This window comes from Nyctereutes procyonoides, unplaced genomic scaffold (assembly GCF_905146905.1).
Source record: "Nyctereutes procyonoides isolate TBG_1078 unplaced genomic scaffold, NYPRO_anot_genome, whole genome shotgun sequence".
NCBI lineage: Eukaryota > Metazoa > Chordata > Mammalia > Carnivora > Canidae > Nyctereutes > Nyctereutes procyonoides.
In genome coordinates, this window is record NW_026575121.1 from 46,285,705 (window position 1) to 46,302,028 (window position 16,324).

The window sequence follows — 16,324 nt, forward strand, 5'->3', positions numbered from 1 at the left end:
CAGAACAATTCATCCTCATCTTTCTCCAGCCCTATAGAATTCTACTCCAGATTCCAATTCCTGTGAGAGGGAATGGACTGGACCTAGCATGGGTCATGTATATGATCTGCCCTATGGTGGTGGTAGCAAAAGGGGCTGTGATAGAGATATAGTCAGTAGTTCAGTACCCAACACAACTGCATGGGAAAGGGAGGGAGACTCCCCAAAAAGAAGATATTCCAGGCAGAAGAGTAACATGTCTAATACAAATAGATGTCTAAAGTGAAAAGCACCAATTACCCTCTTTACCAACTAGTTCTATGACCATGCTTTTAGGAAAACTTTTTAAATTAATTATTATTTTTTTAGGATGTTTACTTCAAAAGGTTCTTTCTCCCTAAACTGAAGAGTCAAGGTTTGAAGATGCAGATACTTCAGAACAAAGGATAGCACCTTTATATCCCTTTGAATAATTTGGATTGTTGTCTCTCAGGGAGATATGTCCTCTTCACTTATAGGCTCTCCATTTAGATTCTGGGATCTTAGCTTTTTTCAACCAATACTAGGATCCTAGCCAGCTCAAGACAGGACAGTCACTGTTGCTTAGAAAAGGATAGAAGGGGTGCATGGGTGGCTCAGTAGGTTGAATAGATCTGACTCATGGTTTTGGATCTGATCATGATCTCAGGGTCTTGAGATTGACCCCACACTGAGCCCCATGTTGGGCTCCAGGCCTGCACTTGGCTTGGAGTCTACTTGAGATTCTTTCCCTCTCCCTCTCCCTCTGCTCCTCCTAGTGCTCACATTCTCTAAATAAATAAATAATAAATATATTTATATATTCTAAAATGATAAATAAATTTTAAAAATAAGTAAATACATTTTTTTAAGAAAAGGATAGAAACCCAAACAAATTCATAGGAAATTTCCCATTCTTTTAGGGATATATGCTGTTGCTTGGAGTTTCCTTCTTTCTTGTTCTCTTGCCTCCTACCTTACCTTCACCTGCAATAGTAAGGGGATGTAGGGTTCAGGAGCTGGTTCTGTTCCTTGGCCCTGTTCCTTGTGAAAGCTAGTCCTTCTCTCTCTCAAGCACACATCAAGTCTTTATTCCAAAGGGCAAGATGGCTTTTGGGAATGAATACACAGTCTAGAAGTACCAGAGTGGCTGGAACCAGAAATTGTATCAGTTGGCTTTCACCAGATTATGCTGAAGTATCAAACAATATTCATAGTTATGATAGACAAGTCTATTGTTTATGTTTTATGTCAGTTGTATGTTTGCTGTGGCTCCTTTTTTAAAAAAATATTTTTATTTATTTATTCATGAGAGACACACAGAGAGAGGCAGAGACATAGGCAGAGGGAGAAGCAGGTTCCCTGAAAGGAGCCTGATGCAGGATCTGGAAAGGCAGAGACAGAAGCAGGTTCCGTGTGGAGAGACCAATGTAGGACTCAATCCCAGGACCCCGGGATCACGACCTGAGCCAAAGGCACACACTCAATCACCGAGCCACCCAGGTACCCCTTGGTATGGCTTTGATTCACGTGGTCTCTTTACAGGACCCAGAAAAAAGAAGCAGCCCCTTTCTGGGACATGCTTTTCTTTTGGCAAAATAGCCAAGTCACACTGGCTCTTGAAATCTTTCAGAGAGAATGATAAACCAAAAGAGGTAAATTGGCCACTCTGGATGAAGAGTATACAAGAATATTTTGTATTATATTTGTAACTCCTTACACTAGGATATAGGTTTCCCCCAATATCTGAAAATAGGACATTCCTATAAAAATCTTTTGTAAGCCAAAATGATGTAGAGCAAAGAAACAAGTACATTTATTTACATGAGAAATGTTTTCAGCACTCCCAGATCCCCAAATTTACCTCTCTTAGGCCTTTCTTGTACCTCAGGACACATCTTACTAATGGATGCACAAAATAAATCGAGATAAAGCACAGATGCAAGATACATTTCAAATCTCTGGTGACTTGTGGCTGCAATGCTGGGTGTAGTTCTGGGGAAGGGACATGGTGGTGCCACTCTTACAGCTCACAGTGCGTGTTGTCTTTATGAGGGCTCACTGCAAAACAAATGCTGAATGCTATTTTCGCTTTTTTACTCAAAAAAGAGAAAATCCTCATCAGATTTCTTTTGGTTAGAGTAAACAGGGACTAATGTTGGTCTCTCATAAAAGTGAAGTGGCATGTCATGAACTATTGAAAGAGGGGGGTACCTATATACATATGTTTTGTTTAAAGATGTTGCATGGAAGTGTTGGATCTCTATATTGTACATCTGAAACTAATAGTATCCTGTATGTTAACTAACTGGAATTTAAAGAAAAACTTAAACAAAGAATATAGGAAGTGCAGAAGGAGGCAGTGTGCGTCTATATACTCACTCCAGGAAGTTATCAGTGATCAGTTATCAGTTATCACTTCTCCTCACTCCCTGCAACTTTATATGTGTCCTGCCTCCTTGTGGCTGAAGATGGATGCTGCAGCCCCACTATCACCCTCAATCCAGGTCACTGCATGGAGGAAGGGGAGAGTATCTTTGTAACATTTAAGTGTAAAATTACGTCAAAATAAAAAAGTGTTAAAAACAAGTGATTTGTGTAAACACATTTCTTTTTAGAATGAAGCACTGAGGGCATCCCTGGGTGGCTCGGTGGTTTGGTGCCTGCCTTTGGCCCAGGATGTGGTTCTGGAGACCCAGAATCAAGTCCCGCATCAGGCTCCCTGCATGGAGCCTGCTTCTCCCTCTGCCGGTGTCTCTGCCTCTCTCTCTCTCTCTGTGTGTCTCTCATGAATGAATAAAATAAAATCTTTTAAAAAAATAGAATGAAGTGTTGATAATTATTTTAGCTAGGTATTATAATGGGGGTCCTGACAGTAGTGAATCCAACCATTTAGGATTTCTAGAAGTTTGAAGGACTAGAGATTTAGGATTGTGACAAAGGGGATCATCGAAGGGGAGGGAAGATCTAATAAGAAGTGAAGCTTCACGAGATTATTTTTCTTGGAGGCAAATATATGAGTCCAGAAAAAAATTTCTTCAAGAATGACCCATAGGTAGGGACAATGCTCTGGTGTTCTTGCACATCAAAAATGACTGATCTGTGGCCTTTATTCTTTTTTTTTTAATTTTTTTTAATTTTTATTTATTTATGATAGTCACAGAGAGATAGAGAGAGGCAGAGACAGAGGCAGAGGGAGAAGCAGGCTCCATGCACCGGGAGCCCGACGTGGGATTCGATCCAGGGTCTCCAGGATCGCGCCCTGGGCCAAAGGCAAGCGCCAAACCACTGCGCCACCCAGGGATCCCTGTGGCCTTTATTCTTAAAGAAATATTGCTCAATTGCCTTATAGCATTGAATGCTTAGCAATGATGACCCAGCCCAATTTCCTCGTATAAATGATTTGAATTTTCTTTTTGGCTGTCAGTAGTATTTTCTTTTGCTTAGAATTTGGCACTTTTACTTGGATACGTCTCAAGAGTGACAGTTCTGACTGAGGCTATTTTTCCTGACACAAAGTGTCTTCTTGTAAGGTACAGATTCATGACAGTGCCTAGGTGGCTCTGCCCCCCATGTTAAGCACCTGCCTTCAGCTCAGGTCATGATCCTAGGGTCATGATCCTGGGGTCCTGGGATTGAGCCCTGACTTGGCCTCCCTGCTCAGTAGGGAGTCAGCTTCTCCCTCTGCCTCCTCACTCAAATAAAATAAATAAATAAACAAACAAACAAATAAAAGCTTAAAAAAGGTACAGATTCAAGCCCTCTTTTAATCTTAGAGAATTATCGTATGTATTGATGTATCGATTGATACATATGTTTTCTTTCTGTATTTCCATTTCTCTGTTGGGAACTCAGAACTGTGTGTATAATTGGATATTGCTTGCCTGTCCTTCACATCCATTTTTTTCTGCCAATCTTTATTTTAATAAACATTTTTATTGAGTTATAATATACCTATGAAAACTGCACAAATCATAAAGGCATGCTCATTGAATTATCACAAAACAAACACACCCATGTAGCCACAACTCACATTCCAATTTTTTTTAAGATTTTAAAAATTTATTTATTAATTAGAAACACAGAGAGAAAGAGAGCACAGCAGACACAGGCAGAGGGAGAAGCAGGCTCCACGCAGGGAGCCTGACGTGGGACTCCATCCCAGGTCTCCAGGATCACACTCCAGGCTGAAGGCGGCGCTAAACCGCTGAGCCACCAGGGCTGCCCTCACATTCCAATTTTCAAAAACATTTTGTTAATTTCATTTTGCTTTCTTTTCTGATTCCTATACCTTATTTGTCTTTCTAGGTTTTCAGCATGATTCTCCTTTCCAGTTTGCCCTTCATTGCTTTAACGGTTTTTTTTTCTTCCACATTTTTCCTGAGTTCTGTCAGCTTTCAACTCTCATTTTTATTTCCCCATTTCCTTCCTAGGCTCTTTTTTTTTTTTTTAAAGATTTTATTTATTGGGATCCCTGGGTGGCGCAGCGGTTTGGCGCCTGCCTTTGGCCCAGGGCACGATCCTGGAGACCCGGGATCGAATCCCACGTCGGGCTCCCGGTGCATGGAGCCTGCTTCTCCCTCTGCCTGTGTCTCTGCCTCTCTCTCTCTCTCTGTCTCTCTCTCTGTCTCTCTCTCTGTCTCTCTCTCTCTGTGACTATCATAAATAAATAAAAATTAAAAAAAAGATTTTATTTATTTATTCATGAGAGACACACAGAGAGAAGGGCAGAGACACAGGCAGAGGGAGAAGCAGGCTCCATGCATTGAGCCCGATGTGGGACTCGATTCCGGGTCTCCAGGATCACGCCCTGGACTGAAGGCATCGCTATACCGCTGAGCCACCCGGGCTGCCTCTTCCTAGGCTCTTTATCTTTACTATGTTCTTTTGGTGTATTGCATATTTACAGGAAAGTGCTAGATACTATGCATACACTATAATCACACAATATATGCAATATCTAAATATGTAATGATCAGGGACGCCTGGATAGCTCAGCAGTTAGGCGCCTGCCTTCAGCCCGGGGCGTGATCCTGGAGTCCTGGGATGGAGACCCACATCGGGCTCCCTGTATGGGGCATGCTTCTCCCTCTGCCTGAGTCTCTGCCTCCCGCTGTGTGTGTCTCTCATGAATAAATAAATAAAATCTTAAAAATAAATAAACATGTAATGATCTATGGTCCATTACCAGATCAAAATACATAACATTTCCAATATATAGGATCCCATATACTCTTCACAGGTAATACCCCTTACCCGGAGATAATTTCATTCAGACCTCTATCACTATAAATTAGTGTTGTTCTTCTTGAACTTCTTCATGTAAATGGAATTATCCAGGAAATAGTCTTTTGTATTATTATTTTTAATTGTGGTAAAATACATATAATGAGAATTTATTATTTTAATCATTTTAAGTGTACAGTTCTGTATTATTAAGTATATTCACATTTGTTGTTACCATACATAGTCCTTTGTGTTTGCATTTTATTTTTTTTTATTTTTATTTTTTTTGTGTTTGCATTTTAAAAAATCATTATCTGAATTAGTCTATCATAGTTTTTTTTTTTTTTAAATCCATTCTCCTGTTGAGACATTTTAAGTTTGTGGCTATTATGAATAAAGCTGCTACATACATTATTGTATGAGGCTTTTTGTGGACATATGTTTTCATCTCTCTGATACCATACCTGGGAGTAGAATTGCTAGATCATGGAGCAGACATAGATTTAACTTTTTAACATATTACCAAGCAGTTTTCCAAAGTAGTTGTTCCGTTTCATGCTGACCAACAACGCATGAGAGTTACAGCTACTCCAAATGCCTGCAACCCTTGAGACTGTCCATTGTTTTTCATTTTAATGGAATGTGCAGCATAGTAGTGGTATCTCTTTCAGGTTTTAATTTGTATTTCTTTGATGACAAATCATGTTACACTCTGTTTCATATGCTTATTGGCCACTTGATTCTGTCCTTTTTGATTACATGTCTTTGAATGAGGTGAAGGTTTCCTAAAATTTTTCTTGTAGGACATTTGTATAAAGGAAGAGACAGGGTTGTGTCTCATACTGATTATCATGTTTCTTATAGTCCAAGGATTTGTATGAAGTAGTCTAGGTTTTACTTCTCCTGGGCAAAGGGAGACACGTAATGATAAGACTGTTCATCTCCTCTACCTCAGACATGGTGATAAATTGCTTCCAGGAAATGATAGTAAATAAATAAGTGAATTGTGTTTCAGGCCCATCCGTATCTTTTGCCTCTTGGAACCAAAGTGTGTCCTAAGTAGCTTCTGTCACCAATGAATGCATCTCATTCTTCTTGTTGCAAACAAGGTATTTGGATTCTGCGATGTAAGAAATACCTCTGACCTTGAAGAAGTATCGTGATGCATTTTTTTTTTTTTTAGATGTGTGATGTGCATTAGCAGGCATCTTCTCTTTCCTCTGCTGTTTGGCATCTCTCCTACTTACTTTGGGAATTGGAGATTCAACATTCCCCTACATTTTGCTAAGGTTGTAATTAGCTTTTCTGTTTCTTATTTGGTGGTGGTGGCTTTGGGCAATTTCCAAGAGGGAAAGGAAACTACTGGACACTACCATCTTCAACGTAGAAGTTTTGATAAATACCAATTACCAAGTTAAAGCAGTTTGCTTTCATATTTTGCTGAGATTATATTTTCTTTTAAACATGAATGAGAGCTGTATTTTATTTAGGGGTTGAATATGTCAGAATGATTTTTCATCCACCTGTTAATTTGATGTATTTCATTGAAAAATTTTTTACAATTTATTTTATTTATTTTATTTTTAAAGATTTTATTTATTTATTCATGAGAGAGAGAGAGAGAGAGAGAGAGATAGAGGCAGAGACACAAGCAGAGACACAGGCAGAGGGAGAAGCAGGCTCCATGCAGGGAGCCTGATGTGGGACTCGATCCCGAGACTCCAGGACCGTGCCCTGGGCTGAAGGCAGGCACTAAACCACTGAGCCATCCAGGGATCCCCTGAAAGATTTTTTTAAAAGATTTTATTCATTTATTCATGAGAGACACAAAGGGATTGAGAGTCAGAGTCACAGGCAGAGGGAGAAGCAGGCTCCATGCAGGAGCCTGATGTGGGACTCGTTCCTGGGACTCCAGGATCAGCCCTGGGCCAAAGGAAGGCGCTAAACCACTGAGCCACCCAGGGATCCCCCTCACTGAAAGATGTTCTGATGTTGATCTATCCTTGTAGCCCTGGGTCCCATCTTCTTGGTTACCTTTCATTTTTAGCTGAATGAATTTGATTTGGAAATAATTCCATTTAAAACTGCTTTATCTATCCTCATAATTTATTTGATGATCTTTTTCTTTGCGATTTTTAGCATCAAGCTTCTTAAAATGAGTCAGAGATTTTCCTCTTTTTTTTTTTTTTTGAGATTTTCCTCTTTTAAAAAATACTCTGAAGTACTTTGTATAAAGCAGGGATTACAAATCTGTGGGGGCCAGGTGACTTTTTTTTAAAAGAAGAGACACATAATTTCTAATTTGCTTTCTTTAATAGCTAATAATAGCCTACTCAAGCATTCTATTTTTCTTTTCATCCCTACTTTTTAAAAAAGATTTATTTATTTATTTATTTATTTATTTATTTATTTATTTATTTATGAGAGACAGAGAGGCAGAGACATAGGTAGAGGGAGATCATCCCTACTTTTAAATTTAATTGGTATAAAGACAGTGTTTTATAAATGAAAACACCTGCACCATATTTGTAGTTGTGTGCTTTTATTTTTAATTTAATTAATTTTTTTAGAGAGTGAGCAGGGTGGGGCAAAGGGAGAGGGAGAGAGAGACTCTCAAGCAGACTCTATGCCAGCAGGGAGCCTACCAAGAGACTCTATCTTAGGACCTTGAGATCATGACCTAAGCCAAAATCAAAAGTCGTCCACTCAGCTGATTGAGCCACCAAGGCACCCCAGTTGTGTGCTTCTTTTAAATTCTAGTATGTCTTTTCTCAATTTTTTAAAGTTTGCTCTATTTTTGTCTGTTTTGTAACTTCTATTAATAATAAACTTTTTGTTCTAGATCCCTCATTTTTCTTTGCCACTCCCAATACAGTAATTTCTGCTCAGTTTTTCATTATTTCTTTCCTTCTGTTTCTTTATTACTGCATTATAGTGTTTCTAGCATCCTGAGCTGAATGCATCATTTACTTAACTTGCTTTAGCAGTATTACACAAATTATGATAATGTAGCATTTTTAAAAAGATTTTATTTATTTATTCATGAGAGACACAGAGAGAGAAGCAGAGACATAGGCAGAGAGAGAAGTGGGAGTCAATCCCAGGATCCCGGGATCACAACCTGAGCCCAAAGCAGACACTCAACCACTGAGCCACCCATGTGTCCTGATAACGTAGCATTTTCATTATTGTCTTGTTTTGGGTAATTAGGAACTTTTGTGATGATTTTGTCTTTACCATAATTAATTTAGAGACACATTTTGTTGTTGTTTCTAAGCACATGACTTGGAAAAATCTGTTTATTGTGGACTTTCAACTTAATTGCACTAAGTCAGAGAACATGAAATATATGATAACAGTTCTTAGGAATTTGTAAAACTTTGTGAACTAGGATTTGGTAGATTATTAAAAATATTCCATGAGTCCTTGAAAAACAATGTCCTATTTGTTAGGCAGAGTATCATCTCTCTCTCTCTCTCTCTTCGTATAGAGCTATTAGATAAAGTATTAAAGTTTATAAATTTTTGCTCGCATTTACTAAGATTTCCTAGGAGTTTCTTTTTCTTTTCTTTAAAGATTTATTTCTGTATTCATGAGAGACACACAGAGAGAGAGAGGGGTAGAGACACAGCCAGATGGAGAAGCAGGCTCCTTGTGGGGAGCCTGATGTGAGACTCGATCCCGGGTCTCCAGGATCACACCCTGGGCTGAAGGCAGATGTTAAACTACAGGGTCACCAGGGCTGCCCTTTCTACGAGTTTCCAATCCTTACTAAGATTTTTGTGTGTGGTTGGTCTAAGAGTTTTGATGGTGATATATTTTTAAAATGTCTTCTATTAATTCTCTCACTTTGTGTTCTAGAGGTTATTCTATCTAATACGTTCTCTCTGTGTGTGTGTATGTGTGTGTACTAGGCTTTTTTCTTCTTCTTCCAAATTTTAGGGGCTAAATTATTGTGATGGATTAAATAATCCCCTCACCCCAAAATTCAAGTCTGCTCAGAGCCTCAGAATGTGACTTTACTTGGAAATAGGGTCTTTGCAGATATAATTGGTTAAGAAGAAGAGAGGACACATAGAAGAATGCTACACAAAGATAGAAGCAGAGATTAGATGTACCACAGGTTAAGGAATGCCAAGGATTTATAGGGGCCACCAGAAAGGAGGGAAAATCAAGGAAGGATTCTTTTCTAGAGAGTATGACCTTCAGTGAGAGTATGGCCCTGTCAACTCCTTGATTTTGGATTTCTGGTTTCCAGAACTATAAGAAAATAAATTTCCTTTGTTTTTAAACCACACACTTTGACTTCCTTTCTTGTATTTATGGATGATCTTGTATTTTTTTCATTTATTTATTAAGATTTTATTTGTTTATTTGACAGAAAGAGAGAGAGCACGCAAGTAGGCAGAGCAACAGGCATAGGGAGAGGGAGAAACAGGCCCTTTGCTGAGCAGAGAGCCCAATGTAGGGTTTGATTCCAGTATTGAACTGGTCATGGAATCATGACCTGAGCCCAAGGCAAATGCTTAACCAACTGAGGCACCCAGGAGCTCCTATTTCTTGCAGTTATGCCTATAAGGTATTCTTAGTTTATAATTTCCTCTTAAGTGAGTTCGGGTTCAGTTGTTGATTTGTTGCCTATCTTAGCATTACATTTATTGATATATTTTGAACTTTTATTTTGCAGTTCCATTTTGGGTAGAAAGGTAAGTTTTTGTTTGTCTGCTTGTTTTTCTACTTTTCTTTTTTTCTATGCTCTCTCCTGTCTTTTAACATCAGTTCCAGGCTGATATTCTAGAGCCAGTTTTCCTCTTTCCTGGGTTTCTACAATTCTTTGTAAACAAGCAGTCATAACAGAGCTGCTGCTGTTGGTGGTGTTAAGAGCCAGGGAGAACCAGGAGTCTGTCTCTGGATTACTTTTGGTCCCTTCTTAGATCTAAAACATAGGCTAGTATAACCATGTTTTTTTCTGACATGTGACTTTGTGGGTTCCCTCCCCCTATTTTTAGTCCATAGAAATGTTTATCTTGGTTTAGGCTCTAGCTCCTTTTGTTTGCTTATTTTCTCATTTTGGTTTCCATATCATTGCTATGAATTTGGAACAGAGGTTCAACAAGAGAACCTTTTGTGTCTTCTTGCCAGTTGGCCTTTCCAGAGCCTAGATAGCTATCAAAAATATTTTAGGCTACACTTTTGTATTGCAATTAAGTAGAAATTAACTGAAAGAACAATAATCTGATTACTCACCTGGCCTGCTCTGATCTATCCTTCCTATTACTACTTTCCCCCCAATCACACATGCCAAATTTGCTTGCTTCTCTCCATCTTTATCTCTGTTGTTACCACCATACTTCAGGCTACCATCACCTTTCATTTGGATTACTTCTAGAGCCTCCTAACTGGGCATACTGCTTATCCCTCTATAATACGTCACTTATACAGCAGCCAAAGTGATTACTTAAACCTAAATCCAATCATGCCAGCCCTTTGTAAAAACCCTCTAGTGATTTCGTTGTTTAGTAAGATGAAAAGTCCCTTGTAGTGGCCTCGAAGACAGACTTGGCTCCTGTCTACCACTTGACATCATGTCATACTACTGCCTCCCAAGGTTATCATATTTCTTTTCTTTTTTCTTTTTTAAGATTTTATTTATTTATTCATGAGAGACAGAGAGAGGTAGAGACATAGGCAGAGGGAGATCCTAGGTGGCACTTGATCCTAGGATCCCAGGATCACGACCTGAGCCAAAGGCAGATGCTAACCACTGAGCCATCCAGGTGCCCCAAGGTTATCGTATTTCAACATATTATTATTTTTAAAGATTTTATTTATTTGAGGGAGAGAGAGAGATCACACAAGTAGGGGGAGGGGCAGGGGGGGAAGGAGAAGCAGGCTCCCCACTGAGCAGGGAGCCTGATATGGGGCAAGATCCCAGGTGAGCTGAAGGCAGATGCTTAACTGACTGAATCACCCAGGAGCTCCTCCATTCTTTTTTTTTTTTTTTTTAAGATTTTATTTATTTATTCATGAGAGACACAGAGAGGCAGAGACACAGCAGAGGGAGGAGAAGGAGAGGGAGCCTGCTGGCTCCATGAAAAGAGCCTGATGTGGGACTTGATTCTAGGAATCTGGGATCATGCCCTGAGCCAAAGGCAGACTCAACCACTGAGCCACCCAGGTGTCCCACTTTTTTTTTTTTAAAGAACTCTATTGAGTTATAATTGATATACTTCATCCATTTATTATTTTGTAAGATTTTATTTATTTATTCATGAGAGACACAGGCTGAGGGAGAAGCAGGCTCCACTCAGGGAGCCCGATGTGGGACTCGATCCCGGGTCCCCAGGATCACACCCTGGGCTGTCGGCAGCACTAAACCACTGCGCCACCGGGGCTGCCCTACTTCATCTATCTATCTATCTATCTATCTATCTATCTATCTATCTATCTATCTATCATCTATCTAGATATCTATCTATTTATTTATACATAGGTTTAAATTTTTTTTTTAATTTATGATAGTCACATCACACACACACACACACACACACACACACACACACACACAGAGGCAGAGACATAGACAGAGGGAGAAGCAGGCTCCATGCACCGGGAGCCCGACGTGGGATTCCATCCCGAGTCTCCAGGATCCCGCCCTGGGCCAAAGGCAGGCGCCAAACCACTGCGCCACCCAGGGATACCATACTTCACCCATTTAAAGTGCACAGAACTATAATTGATATACTTTACCCATTTAAAGTGCACAATTAAAAATTTTTTAGCATATTCATTTATATTTATATATCATATCTATTACTACTTAACATTAGAATATTTTCATCACTCACAAAAGAAAACCTATTCACATTAGTAGTCACTCCCTAGTCTTCCTTACCTCTAGCTCCAGGATACCACTAATCTTCTTGTCTGTATGGATTTACCTATCCCAGTCATTTCACATAAAATGGAAGAATACAATTTGTGGCCTTTTGTTACCAGTTTCTTTCATTTAGAATAATCTTCAAAGTTCACTCATGTTGTAGCATGGATTAGCACTTTATTCCCTTTTTATAGTCAAATAATATTTTATTGTATGGATCTAACACAGTTTACCCATTCTTTTTTTTTTTTTTTCTCACTTGAAAATTTTATTGGTCAGGGAGAAAAGAAGTCAGGCAGCCCCCCAGCTTCCCGCCCAGGGTTCCACAAGCTCTCACTGCTTCCCGTTGCCATTGATGGGGCGGTTCACGTGCTCGGGGGACGACAGGAATGCCTTGAGCTTGGGTCTGGCGCTGAGGCGCGCCACATAGGCCGATAGCAGGGGGAAGGAGTCCAGGCAGCTGGGGGCCAGGACCTGGTGAATCAGCAGCAAGTCCAGAAGGTTGTAGTCCGCGAAGGAGATCTGGTTGCCCACGATGAAGGCCTGGCCCCCCTCATTCTGGGACAACAGCGTTTCAAAAGGCTTCAGGTAACCTGGTAATGCCTTCACATATTCCTTCTTTCCTGCCTCATAGTTAGTGTAGATGAGGAGGGCGTATTTGCAGCGGAGATCCTCCACACCATCGTTCACTACATCCAGCAAGGCCACCTCCTGCTGGTCCTTCCCATAGAGCCCAAGGGAGCGGCCCAGGTGTCACAGGATGGCATTGGACTGGTACAGGGTGAGGTCTCCGTCCTGGAACTTGGGGAGCTGCCCGTACAGACAGGAGGCCTTGAGTGAGCCCTTCATCCAGGTCTCCATGGTCACCACCTCCTCCTTCCAGCTCTGGCCCTGGTCAGCCAGCAGCATGCGCATGGCCTCACAGCGCCCTCGAACAGGGAAGTAGATGATGGTGTAGGGTGGCATGGTTGCAGCGCGGGTGGCGGTGGTGGTGGCGGCGGCGGCAGCAGTGGCGGCGGCGGCGGCGGCAGCAGAGCCCAGTTTACCCATTCTTTTTTTTTTTTTTTTTTTAAATTTTTTTTTTTTATTTATTTATGATAGTCACACAGAGAGAGAGAGAGAGAGGCAGAGACATAGGCAGAGGGAGAAGCAGGCTCCACGCACCGGGAGCCCGACGTGGGATTCGATCCCGGGTCTCCAGGATCGCGCCCTGGGCCAGAGGCAGGCGCCAAACCGCTGCGCCACCCAGGGATCCCCAGTTTACCCATTCTTGATAGACACCTGAACTGTTTCTAATTTTGACTGTTATGAACACATAATAGCTTGGAATATCTGTGTAGCAAGATTTCGTGTGAATGTATTTACAAGTCTCTTAACTGGAGAGGAATTGCTGGGTCATATGGTAACTCTATTAACATTTTGATGTTTATTTTCAAAGTAACTGCCATTTTAGATTCCCAATAGCAACGTGTGAGCAATCATGTGAGTTCCCATTTCTCCATATCTTCAACTCTCGCTGTTGTTCATCTCAGTTATAGCCATCCAAGTGGGTACGAAGCGGCATCTCAGTGTGGTTTTGAATTGTGTTCTGTAATGGCTAATGATGTGGAGTATCTTTCCATGTACTTATTGGTAATTTATATATATTCTTCATAAAAAAATGCCTATTTAGATTCTTTGCTCATTTTTAAATTGTATTGTCTTTTTACTCTTGGGTTGTAAAAGGTATGTATGTATGTGTATATATGTATATATACATATATATTTTTTCTGGATATAGGTCCTTTAGCAAATATATGATTTGCATTTTTTTCTCCCATTCTGTGGTTTGTCTTTTCATTTTCTTGATGGTGTCCCTTGGAACACAAATTCAAAATTTTTGTAAAATCCACTTTAATTTTTCCTCTGTGCTTATGCTTTTGGTGTTGTATCTAAGAAGGTTTTATATAACCCAAGAATATGAAGATTTACTACTCTTTTCTTCTATGAATTTTATAGTTTTGGATTTTACAATTTGGTCTATGATGTGTGTGGTCTAAGGAAAGGGTACAACTTCATTCTTTTACACATGACTATCTAGTTCTCTCAGCTTCATTTGTTGAAGTGACTACCTTTTGCCCCTATTGAATTGTCTTGTCATCCTTGTTGAAATCAATTGACTGTGATATGAGGTTCATCATATCATGTAGAAATGTTATTTCTTTTATTATCCATTTGACATTATCTGTCCTTTTTTAAATTTTATTTATTTATTCATGATAGACATAGAGAGAGAGAGAGAAGCAGAGACACAGGCAGAGGGAGAAGCAGGCTCCATGTGGGGAGCCTGACGCGGGACTCGATCCCGAGACTCCAAGATCCTGCCCTGGGCCAAAGGCAGGCGCTAAATCGCTGAGCCACCCAGGGATCCCTATCTGTCCTTTAATTGTTGTGTTTATAACATTTACATTTAATGCAATTGTTTTTCTTTTTTTTTTTTTAAGATTTTATTTACTTAGTCATGAGACACACAGAGAGAGGCAGAGACATAGGCAGAAGGAGAAGCAGGCTCCCTACAGGGAGCCCAATGTAGGACTCAACTTGAACTCCAGGATGACGCCCTGAGGCCCTGAGCAGAAGGCAGTCAACTACTGAGCCACCCAGGCGCCCCATAATGCAATTGTTTCTATGCTCAGATTTAGAAGTAATGATATAACTTAGATATGAGATCTGGATATCTAGATGTTTAGATATATAAATCTATACTTTAGATATAAGATCTGGAAAATAATAATAAAGCCCTTACGATCTGTGTTACTGTAAGAATTCCACAAGAAACCTTTTTAAAGACATTGACTATTAGAATTTCACTTAATTTAGGAAGTTTGTTCTGAAGAGTTTACCCATTGCATATAAAACATAATATTGTATTATCATTAATATATATTAAAATCAGAAGACATAGGCTTGTCTCTTTAAAATTTTAAAATGAGATATAATTGACATATAACTTTGGATTAGTTGTAGGTGTACAATGAGTTATGTACATATTGCAAAATGATTCTAAGTTCAGTTAATATCCATCACCAGACAGCTACAATTTTCTTGAGAACTTTTGAGATTTGCTATCCTAGCAACTTTCAAATGTACAATACAGTATTGGGTTTTTTTTTAAGACTTTATTTATTCATGAGACACACACACACACACACACACACAGAGAGAGAGAGAGAGAGAGAGAGAGAGAGAGAGAGGCAGAGACACAGGCAGAGGGAGAAGCAGGCTCCATGCAGGGTGCCTGATGTGGGACTTGATTCTGGGTCTCCAGGATCACGCCCTGGGCTGAAGGCGATGCTAAACTGCTAAGCCACTGGGTCTGCCCACAATACAGTATTGTTAACTATACTCTCCATGTTGTACATTATATCCACAGGACCTATAACTGAATGATTGTTTGAACCTTTTGACCACCTTCACCCACTCTCCACTTTGGCAACCACCAATTTGTTCTTCGTATCCACGAGTTTTTTTTAGATTCCACCTATAAGTGCAGTCATTTAGTATTTATCTTTCTCTGACTTATTTCACGGAGCATAACGCTTGCAAGGTCCATCCACGTTGTTGCAATGGCTTTTTTATGGCTAAATAATTGCCCTAGGTGTGTCTGTGAGAGCTCGCTCCACATTTTTAAATCTAATTATCTGTTAATGGACTCATTTCGATTGTTTCCACGTCTTGCCTATTATAAGTACGGTGCAATCAACATGGGGGTGGACGTAGAACAATTTAAAAACATCAATAGTATCAATTTATTCCAACCGCCCGAAGATTCCTCTGCTTATCATAAATATAACACAAATGTTTCCCTTCATACTCATTTTTAAAAAAGATTTTATTTATTTATTCATGAGAGACACACACAGAGAGAGAGAGAGAGAGAGAGGCAGAGACACAGGCAGAGGGAGAAGCAGGCTCCATGCAGGGAGCCCGACGTGGGACTCGATCCCGGGTCTCCAGGATCACGCCCTGGGCTGAAGGCGGCGCTGCACCGGTGGGCCACCCGGGCTGCCCCCATACTCCTCTTTCTACTTCTTAGTAAACTAGTAAGTTCGCACTTGACAATGAACGCGTTACATACAGCTCTACTGCCTTACTCCGCCTCCAACCTCACGGGTGGATGCCGCGCACTCCGGGTGGCGCCGGGCACGCCAGAGGAACCGGCCCGGAACAAACCTAACGCCA

The 16,324-nt window shown here is 40.3% G+C and overlaps 1 pseudogene; it reads right to left on the minus strand.

The window, feature by feature from the left end:
• Positions 1–12,352: 12,352 nt before the first annotated feature.
• On the minus strand, positions 12,353–13,132 carry LOC129516570 (glutathione S-transferase P-like; annotated as a pseudogene).
• Positions 13,133–16,324: the final 3,192 nt, after the last annotated feature.